The sequence below is a fragment of the Oncorhynchus keta genome, chromosome 27, assembly GCF_023373465.1.
Source record: "Oncorhynchus keta strain PuntledgeMale-10-30-2019 chromosome 27, Oket_V2, whole genome shotgun sequence".
In the NCBI taxonomy this organism is placed as follows: Eukaryota; Metazoa; Chordata; class Actinopteri; order Salmoniformes; family Salmonidae; genus Oncorhynchus; species Oncorhynchus keta.
The window spans coordinates 40,343,719-40,357,759 of NC_068447.1; positions in this window are offsets into that span (position 1 = coordinate 40,343,719).

The window sequence follows — 14,041 nt, forward strand, 5'->3', positions numbered from 1 at the left end:
CAGTATAGAGACAAAGTAGAATCTTAATTCAACGGCTCAGACGCAAGAGGTATGTGGCAGGGTCTACAGTCAATCACGGATTACAAAAAGAAAACCAGCTCCGTCACGGACCAGGATGTCTTGCTCCCAGGCAGACTAAATAACTTTTTTGCCCGCTTTGAGGACAATACAGTGCCACTGACACTGACATTTAACAACATAGTACCCTCCAGACTCTTGGTCTCAACCCCGCCCTGTGCAACTGGGTACTGGACTTCCTGACGGGCCGCCCCCAGGTGGTGAGGGTAGGCAACAACATCTCCACCCCGCTGATCCTCAACACTGGGGCCCCACAAGGGTGCGTTCTAAGCCCTCTCCTGTACTCCCTGTTCACCCACGACTGCGTGGCCATGCACGCCTCCAACTCAATCATCAAGTTTGCGGACGACACAACAGTGGTAGGCTTGATTACCAACAACGACGAGACGGCCTACAGGGAGGAGGTGAGGGCCCTCAGAGTGTGGTGTCAGGAAAATAACCTCACACTCAACATCAACTAAACTAAGGAGATGATTGTGGACTTCAGGAAACAGCAGAGGGAACACCCCCCTATCCACATCGATGGAACAGTAGTGGAGAGGGTAGTAAGTTTTAAGTTCCTCTGCGTACACATCACAGACAAACTGAATTGGTCCACCCACACAGACAGCATCGTGAAGAAGGCGCAGCAGCGCCTCAGGAGGCTGAAGAAATTTGGCTTGTCACCAAAAGCACTCACAAACTTCTACAGATGCACAATCGAGAGCATCCTGTCGGGCTGTATCACCGCCTGGTACGGCAACTGCTCTGCCCACAACCGTAAGGCTCTCCAGAGGGTAGTGAGGTCTGCACAACGCATCACCGGTGGCAAACTACCTGCACTCCAGGACACCTACACCACCCGATGTCACAGGAAGGCCATAAAGATCATCAAGGACAACAACCACCCGAGCCACTGCCTGTTCACCCCGCTATCATCCAGAAGGCAAGGTCAGTACAGGTGCATCAAAGCTGGGACCGAGAGACTGAAAAACAGCTTCTATATTTCAAGGACATCAGACTGTTAAACAGCCACCACTAACATTGAGTGGCTGCTGCCAACACACTGACTCAACTCCAGCCACTTTAATAATGGGAATTGATGGGAAATGATGTAAAATATATCACTAGCCACTTTAAACAATGCTACCTAATATAATGTTTACATACCCTACATTATTCATCTCATATGTATACGTATATACTGTACTCTATATCATCTTGTGCATATTTATGTAATACATGTATCACTAGCCACTTTAACTATGCCACTTTGTTTACATACTCATCTCATATGTATATACTGCACTCAATACCATCTACTGTATCTTGCCTATGCCGCTCTGTACCATCACTCATTCATATATCTTTATGTACATATTCTTTATCCCCTTACACTTGTGTCTATAAGGTAGTAGTTTTGGAATTGTTAGCTAGGTTACTTGTTGGTTATTACTGCATTGTCGGAACTAGAAGCACAAGCATTTCACTACACTCGCATTAACATCTGCTAACCATGTGTATGTAAATAAAATTTGATTTGATTTAGCTAAAGGGATGCAAGATCCACAGCTATTGTACTCGTCCTGGCCTCAAAGAATAACAGAATATACTATTACTGCAACCTGTACGCATTGTTAATTTATCAATTAAAGGCCATTTGATCCACTTGGGAAGAAGTGAATCTGTTATGGTCACTCTATTCTACAGTGAGGCTAATGGGGATACTTAGCCCAATTCTGCAGCCTCTCACTGAGACACTGAAATGAATATGTCAGACAGATAAATGATCACCAAATTGTACATAAAAAGCATTTTGAGTGTGTGCCATAGTTGTCAATTGTAGATCTGTGGGACCATAATGTTCTGCTCATAAAAGGGGATATCCTGGTCCATAGCAAGGTTGGGTCATCCCATTTAAAAAAATCTCCTCTCAGTGTGAAAAGGCCAGTGTGAAAACACCTAGCTACTAACTGACAAACCCCTTGCGTAACAGACATGCTGTTGTTTCTGTGATCAGCAAATGTTGTTTACTATCCCTTAACTCTAAGCCATACCCAAACATTTGGAAATTAATGTTATGTCCTGAAACTAGATAAACAAATCCATTTTGACATGTAGTCAATAATAATGACTTTTCCCATGTTTTCTTCAGCCCAGGTGTCAATTGGAAACGGAAAGCAGACACAAACAGTGCTCTTAGCAGAACTTGGCTAGGCGAAGTGAACTGTGCTTGCATACTCCCTAAAGACCTACATTTGTCCCTCTTGATCCATCGTAGCAACAGCATAGCTATAACACTTCCTCAAAATAGTCAGAATTAATCTAAAATAAGTTTTTGCAGAGGATGTTTTAGTCACATGCAATGTTACATCTAACTAAGATGTTTAACGCAAATTGCATTAGAACGAGTCATCTGTTGTTGAATGACAACAAACAGTTCATTGAAGAATCCCGTCCATAGTTCCCACTCCTACCATTTAGTTTTACTGTTGACCAATCACCGACAAAAGGGCGTAGACTTCGGCTACCGAACATCGACTTGCCTCAAGAAAAAGAATGTGTGCAGGAACAGCCAAAACCCCCACCAAAACGAAGAAAAAAACCTTTGTTATAATATATGTATGAACTGTTTCAACTGGGAAGTTCATGCAGCCACGTTACAAGTTCAAACACTCTAATTAGTCATAAATCCCCCCATCCAAATTAACATGAAAACATGCATTAGCCTAACATCATTGGTTTAATATTTGAGTCATTCTTTTCTAACATTGATGGAGCTTACACTTTCTAGCGCCGTTTTGAACTCATAACGGGATAGGGATAATAAGGAAGCGATTGGTCTGTGACACACAAGAGCAGCCACTCACCAATAGCCTATGTCAGCTCATACTGCAGTTACACCTCCATATCCGTCGAAACATCTGCTATGTGCATGTCGGCTAACGATGGTTAAAACTCAATCTGATTGACTAGGTCTAATGCTAATCCGTTGACTGACAAGACAGTTCCACCATATACAGTTTTCTTCAATAAGGTCCTGTGATGATACGGTGCTATAACAAAGCAATGAGAGCACAAAGAAATGCACTCTTCTAGTTCAACCCTTTCTTCTGCTGTCAAAGGCATGTTGCTTCTGATGATACCTCCATCCAATAAGAGCTGGACGAAGTAAACACATTTCATGTCCTTTTACATAGGAACATACAGTCCCATTTATTTGTGCTGGATTGAAGAGAAAAATTATTGCGAGACCAGCAAGCAGTGGTGGCAGCCTAGACCAGCTGGACCAGAACTCAGGAGGGTAAATGACAAACGAAGAACTTGTTTTGCTGTCGGTAGCTAGCTAGCAATATAAGCTTTATTTTAACCGAGACAGTGTTGTTCAGTAGAGTACACTTTAGTGATCGATTCAGCCATAAAGGAGCTTGCTAGAACCACTACAAGCCAAGCTAGCCAAGTTTAGATAGCTAGCTAGCTGTGCTGTTTATCTTGATCACTCATATTAGTCTTGTAACTATAGTAACTATACCTGAATGCGGTAGCTAGCTAGCTAACGTGTGTCTGAGTTTTCTCATATTTTACACCATGCTGCTACAATTGGAATACAGACAGTACACAATGATTGCCATGAATGTGTAGCGTTTTCGTCTTTCTGCCACAGACAAAACAGCTTGGCTACAAATAAATTGATGACTCTCAAGAGGAGATGTAAAAGGTCACGTAACCACATCCTTATATAAAAGGTGACTCTGAACACCTCGTTGCACCATCCAAACATACCATTTGCAAGTATTCCCTTTGTACTACTGTAGTATTTACTATAAGCGTTAGTAGTATATTTATTTTTAACTGTATATACAGTGCATTCGGAAAGTTTTCAGACCCCTTGACTTTTTCTCCCCACTTTGGTACGTTACTGCCTTATTCTGAAATTGATGCAATAGTTTTTTTCCCTCGTCAATCTACACACAATACCCCATAATGACTAAGCAACTGTAATGAATACTCAGGGAGAAAAAGGTGTTGATTCACGTGCAGAGAGTGGCAGGTGTTTATTTCGCCTCCACAGAAGGCAGGAATCGTGGTCACAGGCAGGCAATGGGCATACACAGGTAGGCAAACAGGCAGGTGAATCAAAACTTAGACTGAAGGCTACAACTGGTTCTGGGAAAGGCTTAGTAAAGTCTAAACGAACAATACCTCACAAAGGCACAAACAGAATGAACTGAACTAAATAAGGAGCTGATGAGACCAGGTGAGTAACTAACACAGGTGAAAACAATGAATAAAAATGAAAGACAGGGCTACGTTCAATAACACAAAGAAACAGGGCTACGTTCAAGAAGACAACGAAACAGAACACAAAGTTGACAAAGAAAATAAATACAGAACCTTACAGCAATAACAGGTTTTTAGAACATTTTGCAGATTAAAAGAAAATACTAAAACTTAAATATCACATTTACATAAGTATTCAGACCCTTTACTCAGTAGTTTGTTGAAGCAATTACAGCCTAGAGTCTTCTTGGGTATGATGCTACAAGCTTGGCGCACCTGTATTTGGGGAGTTTCTCCCATTATTTTCTGCAGATCCTCTCAAGCCCTGTCAGGTTAGATAGGGAGCGTCGCTGCACCGCTGTTTTCAGGTCTCTCCAGAGATGTTAGATCAGGTTCAAGTCCGGGCTCTGGCTGGGCTACTCAAGGACATTCAGAGCCTTCTCCAAATGTTATTCCTGCATTGTCTTCGCTGTGTGCTTAGGGTCGTTCTCCAGGTGGAAGGCGAACCTTTGCCCCAGTCTGAGGTCCTGAGCACTCTGGGGCAAGTTTTCATCAAGGATACTTTGCTCCGTTCATCTTTCCCTCGATCCTGACTAGTCTCCCAGTCACTGCCGCTGAAAAACATCCCCACAGCATGATGCTGCCACCACCATGTTTCACCGTAGGGAGGGTACCAGATTTACTCCAGACGTGACATTTTGCATTCAGGCCAAAGTGTTCAATCTTGGTTTCATCAGACCAGAGAATGTTGTTCTCGTGTTTTGAGAATCCTTTAAGTGCCTTTTGGCAAACTCCAAGCGGGCTGTCATGTGCCTTTTACTGAGGAGTGGCTTCTGTCTGGCCAGTCTACCACAAAGGGCAGATTGGTGGAGTGCTGTAGATATGGTTGTCCTTCTAGAATGTTCTTCCATCTCCACAGAGGAACTCTGGAGCTCTGTCAGAGTGACCATCGGGTTCTTGGTCATCTCCCTGACGAAGGCCCTTCTACCCTGATTTCTCAGTTTGGCCGGGTGGCCAGCTCTAAGGAAGAGTCTTGGTGGTTCCAAACTTCTTCAAATTTAAGAATGATGGAGGCCACATTAAATACTGCAGAAATATTTTGGTACCCTTCCCCAGATCTGTGCCTCGACACAATCCTTCGACCTCATGGCTTGGTTTTTGCGCTGACATGCACTGTCAACTGTGGAACCTTATAGAGACAGGTGTGTGCCTTTCCAGATCATGTCCAATAAATTTAATTTAGCACAAGTGAACTCCAATTTAGTTGTAGAAACATCTCAAGAATGATCAATGGAAACAGAATGCACCTGAGCTCAATTTTGAGTTTCATAGCAAAGGATCTGAAAAGCTATTTTGTATTTATTTTTTAAACATATGCAAAAAATTCTAAACCTGTTTTTGCTTTGTCATTATGGGGTATTGTGTGTAGATTGATGAGGGAAAAAATGAATTTCATACATTTTAGATTAAGGCTGTAATGTAACAAAATGTGGAAAAAGCGAAGGAGTTTGAATACTTTCTGAATGCACTCTATGTGATGCATAATTGTTCCTGCATACTGTTGTGTAAACTCACCTCTGTCTCCAGAGCAAATAACCTTTGTCTTGAATACAAGCCATGCCTATTTATTTGCTATATTCACAGACTAATGTACTGTTTTATTAAAGCATGTTCACTTGCCAACAAATTACTGTAAATGATACACCAACTCCCAACTCCTCATCATTTGTTTTAGCAGTAAGTCTAAAGCTAGTTTATCTAATTACAATTCATGAATATCACAATGAATTGATCAAGAAGTTTAAGTCAACACTTTAGTCACATGTAAAAAAAATATTGAAAAAATATTGATGACATAAAACACCATTATAAACATACATATGTACAACAGCTAGCAATATCTATACCACAATGCAGTTGTGAGCATACTAAGCATTCTACATTATACTACAACATCAAATCAAATCAGATTCTATTGGTCATATACTGTACACATATTAAGCAGATGTTATTGTGGGTGTAACTGAATATGGATGTTGTGTGGGTTGAATGTTCCAGGCAGTTTCCAGAATGTTCTTCAGCTGGTGAACCTCTTCTTGTGTTGGGTAATGGCAGCTGATTTAGCAAGCTTTGTCACCGTGGCAATGTTGGCAGTGATGTTGGGTTAAAGGGGCTGTGGTCTGATCCTTTCTAAACTCTACAGCCAGGTGGACAAACCTCTCGTGCACTTTCTTCACCACCCACTGCTTCGACCGCTTACAAAAGATTTGTTTGTAACGCAAGTCTCCTGGAAAGACATGAAGACTGACCATGAGGATGTGTAACCATACAATAAACCATGTGTAACCAAAAAAAGGTACAGTAGACTGGTATGTGTTTTGTTACACTCTGAGTCAATAATGCCGAATTGCGATTGGCTTTTAGCAAAGAAGTGAAAGGTTTGAGAGGGGGCTTGACTTGTAGAAAGTCTAGTTATGTTTGGTTGTGTATGAGCACCTACAGTTGTGCTGTTGAGTAGACAAGCACTGCCAACAATAGAGTGAACATGCTAGAAGAGTACACTAACAGCCCCTCTCCTGCATGCCAAAGAACTGACTGCAAAGGTGTGAAAAGTTTGAGGAGCACTTATCTTCTAGACAGTGTATTGATGATTTTGTTTTCTCAAGGGGGTATTGTGCTTTTAAAAATATTGTTGGGGATACAAGTTAGGGATATTCAGCTGTGCGGTTACATGTGGCCATTACAGTCTTCACATACTAAGTAAACTCATAACATTTCCCAAAATCAAATACAAATTCATCACACAGACAGTACAATAATGATCTGAGAGGCATGTACTGTAGGAGTTCTTGTCAACATCAGTCAGTGTGTCTGGTTATGACCGGTTACAATTATGTTCCCAGTTCCCCCATGTTGTTTCTATTAGATTCCAACCTCCGATGGTAGATAATGGCGGGTAATGGGACAGAAGCACAATCAACCTGTCATCTGACTTCAGCGTGAATAGATCGTACTGCTGCCTCCACTTTCCCTTGAGGCTGACAGCAGCAAGCTAACAGAGTATTCCTTCCCACGGAAATGTAAACAATGCTAGCAGGAGTGTTGTGAACCTCTTGTTTGTTTTCTTTAGGAAAGTGGCACAGATGGGCAAATTCCTTCTCTTGGACTAAGTATGTGTAAAATAAACGATATCTTCTGTATTTTAAGTGAAAAAAATAAGGGACTAAGCTCAATGGACTTGACATTCCTTAAGTCTAGTACACCAACTAATCTCAGTCATACACCAACATCTGAAACCAGAAAGACGACACAAATAATCTGCTCTACGGCAGAGCTTTTTATTTTATTTTTTTATTTCACCTTTATTTAACCAGGTAGGCTAGTTGAGAACAAGTTCTCATTTGCAACTGCGACCTGGCCAAGATAAAGTATGATGGTGTGATGGTGAGATATGCCTTGGTAATTATCGGAAGGTAGTCTACCAGTTGATATTGCTACTATAGCTAGGTAAACAAATGGTTTACAAGGACTTCTGCAAGGTTTAAATGAAAATACACATAAAAAACTACATTTTGGTTTTTGTTTCATTAGTCCACTGTTAATATAGTCCCAAAATGTTTTGCACGTTGGCATTCAAGTTTTCAAGATATAGAACATTCAAAACAGAGAAAGTGTAACAGCAAGGTGCGTTTTGCATCAGACGATGATCCGGCTTTGCGTTATAGCACTGGGAAATTGCATTTGAGTCATTTGCTTTCTTGTCCAAAGTGACATGTAGACCACATAAAAAACTATTGATGAAGCAATTGCGTTTTTCTCTTCCTTCCAGTGACATGACTATTAATTCAAGCTTAATCTCTGGCCCTTGATATCTGTTATCAAGCCTGCTCAGCTTTTTTTGTAGCAAGCAGAGCCGTGTTGCAGAGCCGTGCTGGAAGTTGTACTGTGACAAATGAATAGGCCTACTGTACATTCTTCTACAAAATCATCCCAGATGGACTAAGAATCTATCAATAAAAGGATTTGCTGATCCAATGAACGTACCGATTAGACAAGTAAGACACAAATGGCCTACGTTTCACATCCTGCGAATGTGCTCTTATCGCTTTGTCTTGGAGCACCTATAGTATTTATGTGTGCCATTGTCTTGACTCTCTGTTGCGACTAAACTTGCGGTAACACCTTCATAGATTACCCCCTGAAGAGCCCATAAAAGTAATTCAAATTTTAAAAAGCAGCAACAAAAAAAGTCTCCAACAGCAGAGTGGAGCAGTCAAATTCATCCTCTCCTTATTCACATATCTGTGATCACCTGGACAGAATTACTAAACAACCTCAGCTATTGTAGTTGACAGATAGAGATGAGTGTTTTATTGATTTTTCCATTTGCATTACTTTAGCGTTAGTATTGCCCCTGACAGCATAAACAAAATGGCTGCCGTTAGATATGTATTTTTTTAAAGGAAGGCTACAATACACAGATGTACCTCCCTAGTTCTGATAACAGCCACAATAACACATCTAGGTTTCTCCAGTTTATTGTTGAAACTGATGCTGGATAAAGAGGTCTAGGTATTTTCCGCATATATTTAAACTTTGATGTGTTTGTTGTGTCTCAGAATTTGAGTGTGGCCAGGCTGAGGCAGGATGGGTTTTCCGACATGCATAATGCATGTTCACAATGGCTAGATAACTCAAACTGGAGAGAGAGAGATTGTTTATCCACATTACAGGAGTTGAGTTATAATTTGAGATGTATTGATCCATTATTGATATATCGATGTACAGAGAACCCTCCAATGCACACATCTCAGTTTATTGCCCAGACCTCCATCATTACAGTAAAATTCTGACCCATTATATCTAGAACTGCTTAATGAGATGAACACTCAAAAAAGGGTTAACTTCATACCTCTGCTCTGCCCCTGGCTGATGTTCATACTGCAGACCATTGGCTGGGGGGGTATTTGGGAGAGTGGAGAGGACACATCTTCAAATCTTTAAAAAATAATATAGTTATATTTACATGCTTTGGGACATTTTGTATGCTGTTGTTTTTGTGCGCAGAGCAGGTTATATTACTCCAGCATGGTCAGACATATGGTTCTCAGACATGTCACTATCTCCACGCTGCTCAAATGAGTTTCTGCTCCAGCCCCGTTGGTTTGGAGGGGAATTGAGTTTACCACTGGTTCCTAATTTTGTCATTAAAATTGCAATAAAAAGGGAGGGCAAATGGCAGCGAGTCAACGTGCCAATAAATCTCAAATAGAGGACACAAAACCAACTTGTAACTAATTGATTGTTTTGTATTTCGGTCTAGAGAAAGCTTGATAAACAGACTTTCGTAAGTCGTTTTTTTTGTCCTGTATGTTAGACAGAAAATCCCTGCTTATTGAATGTCCAATTGAATTATGTAGAAAAACATGTTCAAAGCATTCTTGCTCTTTAATATTCATATGTTTGTATTAGAATTAGCCCTAGATGTAATACATGTGTCAATATACATTTACTTTAGTGTACTGAATAGTTTGATTCATTATATTCATTGTCAACATGCATAAACATTGAGGAATAAAGACAGGTGGAATTTGATTTCCAGGATATTTTGTCATTGTTTTAATGAACACGAGGGGAGACAGAGAGCTGGTTTCTAGAGCGTTTCTACGAGTAGGGTGAGTCGTTGTGTTTTTTCTACTTGCATGAATGCACACACGCACACACACACACACAAATCAGAACCATGGACAGCCACATCATATTTGTCTTACGTTGATTGGAATAGTTTTTGGTATCTTTTAGTTGTCGCTGTTACCATAGGGGATTTGATGATGTTGAAATGGTCCTGGAATAATGGAGGTAGGTCCTGTTTTATTTGTGACTTGCGGTAACTCTCTGTGGTTCTAAATCAATAGTTGTTGAGTAGTCCAACAATGTTGGAAACATTAACTTGCTGGACCATGCTGTAGGTCATGTAACTGTTTGTTACATGCAATATGCTTTGTGGACTTCACTGGACAGAGGTTGCTCTCCGGTTTTGTCTTGGCCTTAGGCCTACATATCACAGTCGCAAGGCATATTAACTAACATGTTATAGAGCAAACAATGCAATTATCACAACACACAGCCAATAAAATGGCTTTTTTTTCGGGCTTCCCAAGTGATGTTACCCACGCACCACTACTGGCAACATCGGCACTTTCTCAGTTCTGTTTGGAATTATTCAATTAACCAAACACCAAAGCTTAGTTTCTGTCAAGCAGAGCAGAGAAAAGAAATTGGAATAGGCCCAAAAAAGTATAAACATTTGGAATTATCTGCATTTTTGTCCACATTTTGTTATTGACATAGTCTTGTTCTGTTCAATGCTCTCTACCTACATTACCAGTCAAAAGTTTGGACACACCTACTCATTCCAAGGTTTTTATTTATTTTTAAAAACTATTTTTCACATTGTAGAATAATAGTGAAGACATCAAAACTATGAAATAACACATATGAAATCATGTAGTATCCGAAAAAGTAATAAACAAATCAAAATATATTTTCTATTTGAGATACTTCAAAGTAGCCACCATTTTCCTTCATGACAGCTTTGCACACTCTTGACATTCTCTCAACCAGCTTCATGAGGTAGTCACCTGAAATGCAATTCAAAATACAGGTGTGGAATTTCTTTCCTTCTTAACGCGTTTGAGCCAATCAGTTGTGTTGTGACAAGGTAGGGGTGGTATACAGAAGATAGCCCTATTTGGTACCAAGTTCATATTATGACAGTCCATCATTACTTTAAGACATGAAGGTCAGTCAATCAAGTGCAGTCGCAAAAACCATCAAGCGCAATGATGAAACTGGCTCTCATGAGGACCGCTACAGGAAAGGACGACCCAGAGTTACCTCTGCTGCAGAGGATACGTTTTTGAGAGTTACCAGCCTCAGAAATTGCAGCCCAAATAAATGCTTCACAGAGTTCATGTAACAGACACATCTCAACATCAACTGTTCAGAGGAGACTGCGTGAATCAGGTCTTAATGGTCAAATTGCTGCAAGGAAACCACTACTAAAGGACACCAATAATAAGAAGAGACTTGCTTGGGCCAAGAACCACGATCAATGGACATTAGACCGGTGGAAATCTGTCCTTTGGTCTGATGATTCCAAATTGGAGATTTCTGGTTCCAATCACTGTGTCTTTGTGAGACGCATAGCAGGTGAACGGATAATCTACGCATGTGTGGTTCCCAGCATGAAGCATGGAGCAGGAGGTGTGGGGGTGCTTGGCTGGTGACACTGTCTGTGATTTATTTAGAATTCAAGGCCCACTTAACCAGCATGGCTACCACAGCATTCTGCAGCAATATGCATCTCGTTTGCTCTTAGTGGGATCTTTTGTTGTTCAACAGGACAATAATATAATATAATAATAATAAACAGGACAATGACCCAACACACCTCCAGGCTGTGTAAGGGCTATTTGACCAAGAAGGGGAGTTATAGAGTGCTGCAGCAGTAGACCTGGCCTCCACAATAACCCAACCTCAACCCAGTTGTAAGGTCCTGGGTGTCGTGAGGGTGAAATCAGGCGTAGGAAAGCAGAGTTCAATAAAGTGCTTTTTTTAATGTACACATGGTGAACTACGGTTACCCCACTTACGGGTGCTCAAACCAAATGCCCCAGACACAGGGAAACAAAAACAGTCTAGCACTAAGTACACAAACATGTACATCTAATGCAAACACCAGGGTTACAATAATCAATCCCGCACAAAAAAACAGGCGGGCCGGCTGACTAATAAAGCCTCACTAATTATAACCAACTCAAACCAGGTGTACTCAATAAACACATAAGGAGGGGGAGAAAAGAATCAGTGGCAGCTAGTAGGCCGGCGACGACTACCGCCGAGCACCACCCGAATGGGAGCCACCTTCGGTCGGAGTCGTGACACCAGTTGAGATAGTTTTGGATGAGTTGGCCCGCAGAGTGAAGGAAAAGCATCCAACAAGTGCTCAGCATATGTGCGAACCCATTCAAGACCTTTGGAAAAGCATTCCAGGTGAAGCTGGTTGAGAGAATGCCAAGAGTGTGCAAAACTGTCATCAAGGCAAAGGTGGCTACTTTGAAGATTCTAAAGCATAAAATATATTTTGATTTGTTTAACACTTTTTTGGTTACTACATGATTCCATATGTGCTATTTCATAATTTTGTGTAGAAAATGTAGAACATAGTCACAAAAAAAGCAAAACATTGAATGAGTAGGTGTGTCCAAACTTTTGACTGGTACTCTATATAATACTCTAAGTTCCAAATTCATGTTAAGTTCTAAATGGCCTTTATTGTTTATGCCCTTAATGCTGATTGGCTGAAAGCTGTGGTATATCAGACCTTATACCAGGGGTATGACAAAACATTTATTTTTACTGTTGCTATTACGTTGGTTAACCAGTTTATAATAGAAATGTGGCACTTCAGGTGGTTGTGGTGTACGGCTAAGGGCTGTTCTTAGACATATAAATTAGATATGTCTTTATTTCATTTTCAATACATTTCCAAAAACATGTTTTCACTTTGTCATTATGGATATATTGTGTGTAGATGTGTGAAGAAAAAATATATATTCAATCCATTTTGAATTCAGGCTGTAACACTACAAAATGTGGAAAAAGTTATCTTAATCTGATCTGTTTTTGCAGAGAATTTTCCAGCAAACCAGCGGCTTACAGTTAGTGCATTCATCTTAGAATAGTTAGGTGGGACAAGTACATCACAGGCATAGTAGGTACACTTTTCCTCAATAAAGTAGCTATCCGCAAAGTCAGAGCTAGGGGGGGTCCAAGTGCAATTGTGTTGGGGGGGGTCAGTTGAGGTGAGGAGGTTTTTTTTATTTAAGATACTATTTGAAGAGGTAGGGTTTCAGGTGCTTTTTGAAGATGGGCAGGGACTCTGCTGTCCTAGCTTCAGGGGGAAGATGGTTCCACCATTGACCAGGACAGAGAAGAGCTTGGACTGGGCTGAACAGGAGCTGGGTGGGAGGGCCAAGAGACCAGAGGCGCCAGAACGGAGTGCTCAGGTTGGGGTGTATGGTTTGAGCAATTAGGGTTTGAGCAATTTGAACAATTACAATCCACATAATAATTCACATTTCCTGTTGCTGCAGGATTATTTTCCTGCTGAGAAACTGGTCAAATTAAGATAGTAGGCTATATCTGTAACATTTTGAAATGGACATAGAGAATAGGATGGAGGAAGAGGGTATCTGACAGTGAAAAAATAACACTTTTTTTGTACATTGACAATGGTCGACTGTACCTACACCAACCACTAACTCTGGACACAGTGACAGCTGTCGGAGTACACAAGAGTGATGAGGAACCACACTATGTGAACCTCAGGAGGGTAACTTCAGGGGTCGCAATTTATATATATATCTTTATTTAACTAGGCAAGTCAGTTAAGAACAAATTCTTATTTTCAATGACAGCCTAGGAACAGTGGGTTAACTGTCTTGTTCAGGGTCAGAACAACAGATTTGTACCTTTTCAGCTCAGGGATTCGATCTTGCAACCTTCACGGTTGCTAGTCCAACGCTCTAACCACTAGGATACCTGCCGCCCGGAGCTGTATAAATATAAACTGTCCACATGAGTGATTATTCCTGTTTCGAAGGTGGAACCCTCCGCTATGCTCACCAGTTAGATGCTG